Source organism: Acanthochromis polyacanthus, chromosome 10, assembly GCF_021347895.1.
Source record: "Acanthochromis polyacanthus isolate Apoly-LR-REF ecotype Palm Island chromosome 10, KAUST_Apoly_ChrSc, whole genome shotgun sequence".
In the NCBI taxonomy this organism is placed as follows: Eukaryota; Metazoa; Chordata; class Actinopteri; family Pomacentridae; genus Acanthochromis; species Acanthochromis polyacanthus.
Window position 1 is genome coordinate 36,159,801 of NC_067122.1, and position 14,759 is coordinate 36,174,559.

The following is a 14,759-nucleotide window of genomic DNA, read 5'->3' on the forward strand; positions in this document are numbered from 1 at the left end:
GCACGTAACGGTCTGACCCGGACCCAGCCCCCGCGTCAGGTCCATGACGATGCGACAAGCCAGGTTCTTCTCAGGCAGACCCCGTTTGTCGGGCTTTTCCCAGGTACGCTTGCATCTGCCACGCGTAGCTGGACCTGGCGTCGCAGGCGACCCATATCTTGAGCCCGTACCTGGCCGGTTTGCTCGGCATGTACTGCCTGAATGGACATCGGCCTGCAGCGGCGGGGTGGTGGAGAGTGAGAGGAGAGTAGAGTACAGGAGAGGAGAGCAACAGGAGAGGAGAGAAAAGAGAAGAAAGGAAAAGAAAAATAAACAGCAATTATAGCAATGCTTATTATTATTATTATTATTATTATTATTATTGTCATTATTGTTATTATTATTTATTAATGTCATTTCTGAGCTACCAAAAGACACAGCTGTAATACACCACACACACACATCACGTCTGGTTCTTATATCGCTGTGGGGACTACCATTGACTCCCATTTCATACTAACCCCTAAGTCTTAACCTTAACCCAGACCAAACAATGCCTACCCTTAAGAAACTTTTTTGCACTTTTACTTTTTCAGTAACAACAACATGGCCAAGAAACACTGTTTCCCCCTGTGGGGACCTCATTTTTGGTCCCACCACCGTGACGCGAGTCCCCACCGAGATAGCGTGGAGTCAGGTCAAAGTCCCCACCCAAGTCCCCACCGGTATAGATAAACATGTACACACACACACACACACACACACACACACACACACACACACACACACCACACACACACACACACACAAATTAAAAAAACAAAAACACAACAAAACAAAAACAAACAACAAACAACAACAATACAATTACCTCTGAATGGGACCAGCGTCACGTTGGGGCTGGGACGCACATGTCCGGCAACCTGGTTCACCACAGGTCCCACACTTGTCTCGATTCGACCAACTTTGTCTGAAGAGAGGCGTCGCCTCGACTCTCTGGTCCTTCTGTCATCGAACCGCAGCTCGCTGGAGTATGCCCTGAACGTTTTTAGCGGCATGCCGGAGTGCAGCAGCGGTCGTCCAGTGTCCGGATCCCAGAGACTCTTGCAGGCCTCGCGTCTGGACCTGTACACGACCGGACAGAATGAGCAAGCCCAGGTAAGCTGGAACCACGTCCTGTCCATTGTTCTCCAGCCTCCACCTCGAGATTGGTCATCTCTGATGACCGTGTCCTGGATTCTGGGCGGATTGAATGCCAGGAACGTGGAGACTTGTCTTTGGCTGTGGGTCCCGGAGCCGGGTGGAGGCGAAGAGAGAGAATACAGCCCCTCCACGTCTTGGCCACACACTGGAGTCGATCAGCAATCACACACACACTGCAGGGCTCCAGCTGATCATCTCCCCCAGGCCAGCAATCAGCCACACTAAAAGGAGCGGTGATTTTAAGCACTGCATGTAAACGCACGCAACAAAAAAAGGACCAGAGCACTTAGATTTCTGCAGACGGCGCGCCTTCACAGCAATTACAGCAACTGGACACACAGAATGTGGCTACATCCAGAACACCGCCATGCCAAACAACAGCCACCGCGACAGCAACCAGAGTGGAAGACAGCGAACTCCACTGCTGCGCACCCTGAATATAAACAGTGCATGGTTACTGCCCAGCAATTAAGGTACCCACACTGCTGGCACAGTGCCTCACAGTGGCCAGGAGGAAACATCCTCCTGTCACACTCACATTCACGCCTATGGGCAATTTAGAGTTATCAATTAACCTCAGCATGTTTTTGGACTGTGGGAGGAAGCCGGAGTGCCCGGAGAAAACCCACGCATGCACAGGGAGAACATGCAAATTCCATGCAGAAAGATCCAGGAAAGCTGGGAAAGGCAAGTGAAAGTGCTAACCACTACCCCACTGTGCCAGTCCTGTTAGGAAAATCTTAATATTTTAATCAAAATCTTAATAAATCTTAATATTTATTTTAGAACCCCTTTATTCTATGTGTCTTATTCAGAAAATTAGCACCAGATTGTATAATTTCTTTAAAATTCTACATTCCTCAACGCAACCAAGAAGCCCAACTCAGCTGTGACCAACAGTCCCATGACAAAGAGTCTGTGACTTTTCAGCTGAACTGCAGGCAGTGTTTCCAGAGAGGCCACAACAAGAGAACTGAAGACAAATAAACATACTTGATGACTATAATAATTGCAAAATGATTTGGAGGATAAAATATTCAATATTTCTGTCGTCTTTAAAGTGGCAAGACTAGCTTTAAGTTTAATTTTCAATATTGTGTGTAATGATGACTGTGGCCTCTTCGTACCTGCAGGACTGGAGTTGAATGAGGAATGATGGGAGTTTCTACCCATCAGAAACAACATTAACACCACTGACAGGTGAAGTGAACTGACCATCACATCTCATTCTATTGGGAAACCTGGTTCTGGTATTCATGTGGAAGTTCCTTTGACACACATCTCCCATCTGAATGTTGTTGCTGATGAAGAACATTAGCACACCTTTTGCTACAGATACCTTCTAGTGTCACTCCTTGATTCCATTTCCCATGGATATTAATTCTTTCATCTTTTATTTGTTACTGTCAGACCACCTCTTACCGTTTGTTGTTGTACCTTTGCTATTTGCAGCCAGACTTCTCATTTCTTATCTTTTGATGTCTGCCAGACCTCTTGATTCAACCACCTTCTGTCATTGATAAGCAACCATAAGCAAATTAACCACTATTCGCCTTTATATTTACATACGGCCCCCTCCCTAACTTCTGACTCTGATCATCCCTATAAAACGTGGGTCCGCTTACCTTCAGACTCATGTTCTGTGCTGGAAAGCTCACCGTATGCTGGAATACCAATAAACACCCCACTACAGCTCACTTTAAAGGACTAAGAGTTGAACTTCTTCAACGTTGCAGATATGCACGGCAGAACCCAATGACAGAGACCTCTGATCCACGGAGATCCCACTCAGCGACCCACTGAACCCACAGGATCCAACACAACAATCATGACCCTGATGATTCAGAGAAACTCAAGACTGGAGCAAGTTCTGTCTGGATCTTTTTCACATCTGTGTTTTAGTATTTTTGTCTGTTTTAACCATAGACTGTATAATAAAGACGGATGCAGCGCCTGGCTTAAAAAAAGAAGTCTACCCGGAAGTGTCAAAAACTTGCAAGATCACACCTTCTGCTAGGGCTGGCTCCAAAAAGCTCTGGCTCCATAGACCCCAAATCATCACAGGAAAAACTACATTTGATAGACTGCTTTTCTAAAGCTCAGGATTTTTTCGAATAAATCTGTGGATTTCTACTTTCTGAAGGTCCTAGAACTACTTATGCTTTTGTTATGTGCCATACAATGGGGGAAAAAAAACAACTAAATCCAGGCCTTAAATCATCTAAATCACCTCTTTTCTATATGTCCCATTTTATAATTGTATTAATTTTTTTATCAATTTTAAATGATAAACACTTATATGTCTATTCATTGTATTTGAATTCTTGTGTGTTTTATTTCGTTATTCTTATTGTTTCAGTTTTGGAACAGGTTCACAATGTATTTCAGTATATAATTACAACATGCATTATTGTGTTTGTGACAAATAAACATCTTGAATCATCTTGAATCAGTCCATCACAGCACCACACAGAGAGACACACTACCAGACATCAAGCTGTGATGGCCGAGTGGTTAAGGTGTTGGACTTGAAATCCAATGGGGTTTCCCCGCGCAGGTTCAAACCCTGCTCACAGCGCATGAGTTTATCCTTTAAGGTGAGGATGTTGACATTAAAATGCAGAAGTAACAAGACATTTACATGTGAGAGCAGAAACACTCACAATCTGTTGAATCATTCAACAAAAGTTGATCTCATTCAGACAGAGAAAGGAGCAGTTTGACTGCTGAACTTGTAGCTCATTTCTTTGCTAAACAGCAGAAATCTGCAAATCTGTCCTCTTTAGAGAGCACAGAAGATTTAGTGATTTGGAGGCTGCAGACAAACTCAGTTTTACTTTATTTTCACCCTTTCACTGACTGAATGTTGGTATCAGTGGTAGAACAACTACTTCAAACATGAGCTGATCATCAGGAGATCTCTGATTGGAGTCCCATCCACACTCCAGAGGAGCAGAGTGGAGCAGTGGAAGTGTGCTGGGCCTGTAACCCAGAGGTTGATGGATCAAAAACCATCCTCTGGTGCACCAACATCTTCACTACAAACTTCACCAGGAGTTTGACTGGAATTGTCTTATAAAACAAGACAAAAATATATATACTAAAGCCTCTACAATTACCATGACCTGGATGACTAAGAATCTACAAAGATAATCAATAGCAGTAACTTTACTCTGATTTGGCCAAAAATGAGTCCTAAGCGAAGTCAACTTTTTCACTACAAAATGAGCATTAGCTTGACTTTGCTGTTCACAGAAAACACCAACTGCCTCATCAGAGTAGCGTGCTACAAAATGAAATGAAACAGACAAGGGTGGACTGGGGGAAAAACTCAGCTCTGGCATTTTTGGCCCAGACCGGCCCACAACATTATCGGCTGACTGAATCAAGCACTACTTTTTGAAAGACAAAAAACTGAAAGAGAGGTCGGATTTTCAGAACAAAAATTCAAAAACATCCCTAGAGACCTATGCAAACTTGTTGACAAGTTGGAAAAAAAACTATTTCAATCCAGTAGAGCAGGAGTATTCAACTAAAATTCAAAGTGGTCCAGTCTGAGAAAATGTATTAAAGAACATCATAATGTCAAACCTGAATTAGTGCGATAGCTTTATGTTGATGAAACCTACTGGTTTTATTAGCGTCTGCATGTAACCAATAACTGACTATCAAAACCAAATAAATTCAGTACGGTTCAAAAAAACATTTTGGCAACAGTTGTTTTATGAATAACTTATTATATAACTGTAAATCTTAAAGAAAAGTGCAGAACTTAAAAAAATGACTGAACAACCTGAACCAACTTCTAGACACCGTTAACAATGCCTAAATCTGAAAAATGTACACAACTGAACCAGGGGTGGATCCAGATTAGTTTTAGTGGGGGGTCACAGGGGGGTACAACAGATATTTTGGGGGGCCACCGAAAAGTTGTAAGAAAAAATGAAAGCTGCTACTGACCTCTCGCTTTTAAAAAGAATTTTTAATTTTCATGTTTTTTTTGGCTCTTTAACCCAATAGGAAAGCTGTATATGACCTTTTCATTTTGGACAGCTAACATTCAAATTATGATGGACTTGTTTCCTTGTTTATGTGAATTACAGCATCATCAGCTGTAGGATCTATTCTGCCTGTTATGTAAAACTGGTAAGCTCAACGACAGAATCCTGAGGGCAGTTAAGTGACAAATATTGTGCAAGAACAGCACTTTATACAACCCTGTGTATTTCTACTTCTTAGAATGTTTACTGACAATGATCACACCTAAAATAAGAAATAATATTCTGTACTTTTAGCAACTAGTTGTCAGCTGTAAACCAGAAACATCATAGGGTTCTGTATGCTAATCAGTCTAAATCAAAATGAGTACTACCCAATACACAGTGAACAACAACAATCTGTACCCTTGATCTGAGCTAAAATAATCTGAAATGTTCTGTGCAGGAACATTTTAAAATACAATAAAATACAGTAAATAGCACTCTAAACATTTAATAGTAAACCTGAGAACAATAATAAACAGTAACAATACTCCATATTCTAAAGTCATTTAATAGTTCACAGCTCAGCAAACATCATAGTGTTCTGCTTAGAAATCACAAAAAGCTGCTCTCAATAATCTTTCACAGTGAGCAGATGTTCTTGTGTTGCAGGTCCAAACGTACAAAGTTGCTCATCTTCTCCTCCATCAGGAAACGTCTTCAAAGCTTCTTCAAATCCAAACGAAATACAATCAAAAGATCAAACTAACGTCATTGGTGCATTCAGGTGCAGTCGGACAACAAAGTTGCTTCCTGAGCGTCGGAAATCGGAGTTTCAGTGATGCAAATTTCCAATGAAAAAAAAAATTATTTTTTTTTTTGCAGGGGGGCAATCAGATCACAGGGGGGACCACTGCCCCCCCCCATGCCCCCACAGAAGCTACACCACTGAATTGAATACTTTCATATTTTTTCCCGTCTCGTATCTCTCCCCTTATATTCCTGCTGCTTAATGGGAGAAATGAGCTGCAGGTTGTCCTGTCAGTATTTTGAATCGTGGTCTGAATGGTGTCAGAGTCGTTCTCAAACACATTTGGAGCTCACTGGTCAGTCTGGTACAATATTTAGTTTGGATTATATTCACAGTTGACAGTTCACAGGGACTGATTTTATGGTAGAAGGAAGCCTGTGAGTAGGTAAATGATTCCAAATTCAGATTCTACATAGTCAAAAATGTATGATTTGACACCAAGATCATTCAAATCGGACAAGTCTCTGAGATTTTATTGCGAAATGCAATATTTCTGTGTATTCAATGGCAGCCAGGGCCGGCCCAAGCCTTCAGTGGGCCCTAAGCAAAATTTACCTTGGGGGCCCCCCACGAACGACTTCAGTGCAAAATCTGAATATATGTCAAGTAGTGATGGGTAGATGAGACCCCATCGTGTGTGTCACACTTTTCCCTCATTGTATCGTTCATGTATCACGCAGTGTCGGTTTGACTAATTGGTGCCACGAGTGGATTAAGAAATGTACTGCAGCCAATGAACAATAAAGTTTGAAACAATTTGTGATGAATGAGCTTGACTGAAGGTAATGCAACTATTTTTTAAAACTGTATGTCTAAAAATAAATACAAATAGACTTGAAAGTGTTTTTGTTTGACAGAGAAAGTAGGCCTACATGTGATAAATTGAATGTTATATTATCATTAAAATGTAGGCTTAAGTGCTTTGTGCCTGTTGTGACCACAGTCAATGTCAAGTGTTGTTTATAATTTTCTCAATAAACCCAGCTGTGTTACCATGCAGGAAATCATACTGGTAGTAATTTTTAAGTCCCAAAATTATAATTCATAGCATGTATTTCAGCAGTTTTTATGCTTTTACTTTACAGCAAATGCTTCTTTACTTTCACTTCACTGAATTACTTTTACATTTATTGGGGTAAATTTTGACCCAATTTACTTTTACTCAAGTAATGTAATCAAGTTCTTTGATCATTATTGACTATGTTGATGTTGGAAGTTCATTTAGATGTTTTTTTTTAAAGTTTCCTTTATCTTTTAACAGAAATTACCTTTAAGGTTGCTTAGCTTACTTTTTATTACAAATGATTGTAAAACAGAGTACAGATTGGCATGCCAGAAAAACATATTTTCATATTTGAAAAGGCACATGACATGTTTATATTATTATACATGGAAGATCTTTTCCAAAAGGACAATTCAAAATATTTTGATTTTATAACATACATAAAAAAACAAGTTCTCTAGAACACTAAAATCTTTGCTTTCTTTTTGCTTTTTCTGCTCTCTTTCTCTTTTCATCTGTGTGTAATAATGAACCCGCAAATGTGAGTCGTGCTGTGTACGTTAAAGCCGTGTATAGAGAACGGATGGATATTGGTTGTTTGTTGGATAAATGTGTTTATATTACCCGCTGCGGTAATCACATCTGAAAGTGGTTTATACCGGCGGATTCGTGAGAATCTAAGCTTTCCATCGGTGTATAATGTTTCTATCATTGAGTTGGCAGTGTCGTTCTATTTCGAAAAATGCTTATGTAAATATCAAAACGGCCCGCCAGCGGGCCGCTGAACCTTAACGGGTTTTAATTCCGGTTATGTTTAGAGTCGAGGATTTAGATCATTTTGGGTTAAGTGAAGGGATTTGTTATATATTAAAGGTTAGAAAATGTAATTGCAATTACCAAATATCCAACCGGAGGAGAGAAAGGCGCCGTGGCAAACAAGACTCAGACTGAGCCCTAAACTTGCTATGCTCACAACATTTATCAAAACAAAAAAGTCATACAACCTACCTTTATCCTTGTTTTTCTTTTCCTGCTCCTCCAACCGTTTTCTCTTTCTTTTTTGTGCCCCTGAGAGGTACATTTTCTTGGACGGCAACATTTCTGTTTGCTTCTGTCCGCCATTGAGCAATGACACTGTACTGAACTTGCGCAGCCGCTAAGGTATTCTGCCGCAGGAGTAACTAGGTCCACTTATTGATACCATCGAAGGTTGACATACTTGGCAACCTAGCTGGCATTAGAAAATTATACCAAAATTATTGTTGTACAACCCGGAACAATGGTTATCCATTGTTTTGTTTTTTTTCTAATTTTTTTTACAATTACACTTGCTTTTTATTAAGGACTCTGGGGGGCCCCCTGGTGGTGGTGGGCCCTAAGCAACCGCTTAACTCGCTTATGCCTTGGGCCGGCTCTGATTAGTTTATTATTATTTATTCAATTATTTTATATACAGACCGTTAGTACAGGCTCTTACTTTGAAATCACGACACCTTGCGCAGCTGTCGGTGGTCTCATGATCAGCTGACCGGTTAGCTCGGTTCGTCGGTTGGAAGCAACACGAGCGGAGACAAAACCGATTTGAGCAAAATCTGTCATTTTGGGACTTTTCTTTGCCATTATGACAGCAAACTAAGTGTTAGTTATGAGTTATTTGAGTACAGAACCTACTCCAATGATATACATGTTTTCTGGGTTAATTGATGGTTTTCTCTACAAAATATCAGGCTAAATATGTTTCTAAAAGGCTAAGACGATGCTTCAGATTCCTTGTTTTCGGTGAAAGAACGAAAGTGCAACTTTAAAAGTGTAAAGAGATTATTATTTAAAATGGCTAATTGAGGTTCTTAACATGGTTTTAAAGCAATTTTGAAACGATGATTAATCATTTTAGTTGTTTTTCAAGCAAAAGCGTCATTTTTATTCTGTTTTTTGGTAAATCGATGAGTTCCTCTACACAATCTGAGTTACACTTTTGAGAAGTCTCTTCAGATTTGTCGTTTTTTTTTTCCAGGAAACAGGGCAAAAAAGCCAAGTTCAGTGCTAGAGAACATCAAACTGTCAATTTTTGATGCAAATATGGAAAAAAAAAATCTGAAAATTTAAAGATTCACAAGCATTTAAAAGGTCAAAGGAGCTGAGAAGGTTTAACTGTACGACATAAGTAGAGCTACAACCATCTTCAACTTTTCAATTATTTACCAACTATTCTGATAATTCCAGACAAATTTTTGATAAAAACAGTCTGAATTCTCACACAGCAGCTTATCAAAAGTGAGTATTGTCAGTTTTTTTCTCAGTAGACTGATTGTTTTTGGACAAAACAAGATATTAAACATCACTTTGCTCTCAGAAGTGTCACAAGTTAGATTCTCATTCTGAATAAAGAGGTTTTATAGCGCACATAGTTCAGATATTTTGACTAAAATTGTTAAATTGTTGGTATTATCTACTATAATTTTAAAAATCTGTATAATCTCCATCAGATAGGAGCAGCAACTCCTCACAGAGGGGCGATAAAATCAGAATATCAACATTTCTGGCTAAAAAAATGGAAAAATCTTACATAATTTTGTAAACTTTATAACAACTACTGCAGATATTATGAAAGCTGATCAATATTAAAGCACAGAATACTTGTGGCGATCTCGAGAAATTGCTAAAGGAAACATTAAAATATTTTACTACAAATTACTGGAAATTTCTTCGTAGTTGAACGTTTTGTACTTTTCACACCTGGAACATTAAAGAAAAGTTGAATCTTTGCCTTAAAACTTATTTTTTTCTTCAGGATACTGAGGAGGTCCAGTCCCGGGTTTTCTGGGTAGAGGAGGCAGCCATGCTGGGAGTCGCTCTGCTTGAACGGGATAAAAGCCAGAGCGCCCCCTGTGTTTGCTTCAGGAAACAGCAGCCGGTCCGTCTGATCTGTCAGCTCTTCATGCAGTAAAGAACCAAGCAGCTGAGGAGGAACTTCGTGGAGAACGTCTGACATCAGGCCGGCGTAGCGCTTCATCCTCGTCCACTTGTACGACTGCTGACATCTGACCAACAAAACAAACGTCAGGCCACTCAGACGACGACTTTATGTCTGGTTTTAAATCTTTAACTCACACTTTAAAGTCGAGTCTGTGCAGGTCGTTCTTCACTCTCCCCATGAGGACCGAATCCTTCCGATAATGCTGCAAAAACATGCAAAAAAACAAAATTAAAACCAACAAGGCTCAGAGAAGTTATATGTAATTATTAAAATAATCTAGATTTATAGGGAACTTTTCAAAATAAATGTTCCAAAGTAGCAAAATGAAACAGAAAATCTTCAGAATTTAAAGAACCACAGCGTTAAAAGACGAAGAAACAATGTTAGAATTCAAATTAAACTCAAATAAAACCAGGAACATCTCTCAGATAACAGCAAAAACTGATCTGAAAGTGCGAACTGGTGATTTAAAATACAAAAAATGTTAAATATACATCCAGGAGAGGCCATTAAGGGCATTAAAAGTCAGTAAAATTGTAAAAATTATCCTAAAACATACTAAGAATCAGTGTAAAGAATTTTCTCTTCCATATATGTTAATACTGTATATTTTATATAAAATATGTTAACGATTCCAGAGCATCAGTTACCATGGAGATCTAGCTCCAAAGCATCAGTTACCATGGAGATCTAGATCCACAGCATCAGTTACCATGGAGATCTAGCTCCACAGCATCAGTTACCATGGAGATCTAGCTCCAAAGCATCAGTTACCATGGAGATCTAGCTCCAAAGCATCAGTTACCATGGAGATCTAGCTCCACAGTATCAGTTACCATGGAGATCTAGCTCCAAAGCATCAGTTACCATGGCGCTCGAGCTCCAAAGCATCAGTTACCATGGAGATCCAGCTCCACATCATCAGTTACCATGGAGATCGAGCTCTAAAGCATCAGTTACCATGGAGATCTAGATCCACAGCATCAGTTACCATGGAGATCTAGCTCCACAGCATCAGTTACCATGGAGATCCAGCTCCAAAGCATCAGTTACCATGGAGATCCAGCTCCACATCATCAGTTACCATGGAGATCTAGCTTCACAGCATCAGTTACCATGGAGATCTAGTTTCAAAGCATCAGTTACCATGGAGATCTCGCGCTAAAGCATCAGTTACCATGGAGATCTAGCTCCACAGCATCAGTTACCATGGAGATCTAGATCCACAGCATCAGTTACCATGGAGATCTCGCTCCAAAGCATCAGTTACCATGGAGATCCAGCTCCAAAGCATCAGTTACCATGGAGATCTAGCTCCAAAGCATCAGTTACCATGGAGCTCGAGCTCAAAAGCATCAGTTACCATGGAGATCTAGCTCCACATCATCAGTTACCATGGAGATCGAGCTCTAAAGCATCAGTTACCATGGAGATCTAGATCCACAGCATCAGTTACCATGGAGATCTAGCTCCACAGCATCAGTTACCATGGAGATCCAGCTCCAAAGCATCAGTTACCATGGAGATCCAGCTCCACATCATCAGTTACCATGCAGATCTAGCTTCACAGCATCAGTTACCATGGAGATCCAGTTTCAAAGCATCAGTTACCATGGAGATCTAGCGCTAAAGCATCAGTTACCATGGAGATCTAGCTCCACAGCATCAGTTACCATGGAGATCTAGATCCACAGCATCAGTTACCATGGAGATCTAGCTCCAAAGCATCAGTTACCATGGAGATCCAGCTCCAAAGCATCAGTTACCATGGAGATCTAGATCCACAGCATCATTTACCATGAAGATCTAGCTCCAAAGCATCAGTTACCATGGAGATCCAGCTCCACAGCATCAGTTACCATGGAGATCTAGCTCCAAAGCATCAGTTACCATGCAGATCTAGCTCCAAAGCATCAGTTACTATGGAGATCTAGCTCCACATCGTCAGTTACCATGGAGATCCAGCTCCAAAGCATCAGTTACCATGGAGATCCAGCTCCACATCATCAGTTACCATGGAGATCTAGCCGCACATCATCAGTTACCATGGAGATCTAGCCGCACATCATCAGTTACCATGGAGATCTAGCTCCAAAGCATCAGTTACCATGGAGATCCAGCTCCACAGCATCAGTTACCATGGAGATCTAGATCCACAGCATCAGTTACCATGGAGATCTAGCTCCACAGCATCAGTTACCATGGAGATCTAGCTCCAAAGCATCAGTTACCATGGAGATCTAGCTCCAAAGCATCAGTTACCATGGAGATCTAGCTCCACAGTATCAGTTACCATGGAGATCTAGCTCCAAAGCATCAGTTACAATGGAGCTCGAGCTCCAAAGCATCAGTTACCATGGAGATCCAGCTCCACATCATCAGTTACCATGGAGATCGAGCTCTAAAGCATCAGTTACCATGGAGATCTAGATCCACAGCATCAGTTACCATGGAGATCTAGCTCCACAGCATCAGTTACCATGGAGATCCAGCTCCAAAGCATCAGTTACCATGGAGATCCAGCTCCACATCATCAGTTACCATGGAGATCTAGCTTCACAGCATCAGTTACCATGGAGATCTCGTTTCAAAGCATCAGTTACCATGGAGATCTAGCGCTAAAGCATCAGTTACCATGGAGATCTAGCTCCACAGCATCAGTTACCATGGAGATCTAGATCCACAGCATCAGTTACCATGGAGATCTAGCTCCAAAGCATCAGTTACCATGGAGATCCAGCTCCAAAGCATCAGTTACCATGGAGATCTAGATCCACAGCATCATTTACCATGAAGATCTAGCTCCAAAGCATCAGTTACCATGGAGATCCAGCTCCACAGCATCAGTTACCATGGAGATCTAGCTCCAAAGCATCAGTTACCATGCAGATCTAGCTCCAAAGCATCAGTTACTATGGAGATCTAGCTCCACATCGTCAGTTACCATGGAGATCTAGCTCCAAAGCATCAGTTACCATGGAGATCCAGCTCCACATCATCAGTTACCATGGAGATCTAGCCGCACATCATCAGTTACCATGGAGATCTAGCTCCAAAGCATCAGTTACCATGGAGATCTAGATCCACAGTATCAGTTACCATGGAGATCTAGCTCCAAAGCATCAGTTACCATGGAGATCTAGATCCACATCATCAGTTACCATGGAGATCTAGCTCCAAAGCATCAGTTACCATGGAGATCTGGCCAGGTTTAGAGAAAACCACCTTCCTGCCACTAAAACCTCTGATTTTACACTCGACCCACTGATCGTTTCACAGAGATGACCTTTGAAAATCTGCTCTGAATCACATTTACTGCTTAAAATCTGAATCTATGTTTAATTTACATCCACAGAAAATAAATAAAAGCTGAAACTCACCGACTTGCTGTTTCCATTGAAGTCAAAATTCTCTCCCAGGAGTTCAGACATGCAGCCGAAGGCGTTGAAGCAGTGATCCACTTAGAAGTTCTCCATGTGAATACGAGCAAAAAGAGGTTGAAATGTTGATGTTAAAACAATTTAATTGGAGCAAAACTGACCAAACGAATGATCTGCAGCATCCTGGTGAGGAAATCAATGGTTTAAATGAACTGAAAAAACATGAATTCAGAAAAAAACAAAAAAAAAACAAAGAAAAACTATTAAAAAAGCTAAATTAATTTTGTAAACATGATTTGATTTTTGGTTTTACTCACATGTTTAGTGAAGTCTTCCAGATCTGGAGGCTTTAGAGGCCAAATGAAAGCTGGAAAAGATGAATTTAAACATTTTAATGCAGGAAGAATTAAAACTGCAATCAATAATTCATCAGTGTCAACTTTTAAAAGATAGATTAACTGCTTTGAGTATTTTTTAAGGAAAAATGAAAAGAAAAATTCTCTGATTCCAGATTCTTAAACGTGAATATTTCCTGTCTTTTCCTCCATTTTGACAGTAAACTGAATATTTCAGGGCTGTGGAAAAAGAAAACCAGACGTTTCTCACCAGTTTCAAAACAACTAATTACTACTTGAAGCTATGGGAAAGAGTAGAGCAGTTGAAGCTAGACTAGACTAAGGGCAGAGGTGAACATCTGTGAGCAGCAGTATGGTTTCATGCCAAGAAAGAGTACAACAGATGCAATATTTGCTTTGAGGATGTTGATAGAGAAGTACAGAGAAGGTCAGAAGGAGCTGCATTGTGTCTTTGTAGATCTGGAGAAAGCTTATGACAGGGTGCCCAGAGAGGAACTGTGGTTTTGTATGAGGAAGTCTGGAGTGGCAGAGAAGTATGTTAGAGTGGTGCAGGACATGTATGAGGACTGTAAGACAGTGGTGAGGTGTGCTGTAGGAGTGACAGAGGAGTTCAAGGTGGAGGTGGGACTACATCAGGGATCAGCTCTGAGCCCCTTCTTGTTTGCTATGGTGATGGACAGGATGACAGATGAGGTTAGACAGGAGTCTCCATGGACTATGATGTTTGCAGATGACATTGTAACCTGTAGTGAGAGCAGGGAACAGGTGGAGGAGAAGCTAGAGGCGTGGAGGTTTGCCCTGGAAAGGAGAGGAATGAAGGTTAGCCGCAGCAAGACGGAGTATCTGTGTATGAATGAGAGGGACCCAAGTGGAAGAGTGAGGTTACAGGGAGAAGAGATCAAGAAGGTGGAGGATTTTAAGTATTTAGGGTCAACAGTCCAGAGCAATGGAGAGTGTGGAAAAGAGGTGAAGAAGCGTGTACAGGCAGGCTGGAACGGCTGGAGAAAAGTGTCAGGTGTGATGTGTGATAGAAGAGTCTCAGCTAAAATGAAAAGAAAGGTTTACAAAAC

The 14,759-nt window shown here is 40.8% G+C and overlaps 1 long non-coding RNA gene and 1 other non-coding gene across 3 annotated transcripts; one reads left to right on the forward strand and one right to left on the reverse strand.

The window, feature by feature from the left end:
* Nucleotides 1–3,678: 3,678 nt before the first annotated feature.
* On the forward strand, nucleotides 3,679–3,760 carry trnas-uga (transfer RNA serine (anticodon UGA)). Its single transcript has one exon. It is a non-coding gene; the product is annotated as a tRNA-Ser (tRNA).
* Nucleotides 3,761–5,715: 1,955 nt separating this feature from the next.
* LOC127535680 (uncharacterized) lies at nucleotides 5,716–13,715 on the reverse strand. Of its 2 annotated transcripts, XR_007944532.1 has the most exons (4): nucleotides 13,651–13,715; nucleotides 13,334–13,423; nucleotides 10,088–10,155; nucleotides 5,716–10,017 (listed from the first exon to the last, which is right to left on the reverse strand). It is a non-coding gene; the product is annotated as an uncharacterized LOC127535680 (long non-coding RNA). The 2 variants fall into 2 exon arrangements; XR_007944531.1 differs by lacking the exon at nucleotides 13,651–13,715 and having other exon boundaries at nucleotides 13,334–13,566.
* Nucleotides 13,716–14,759: the final 1,044 nt, after the last annotated feature.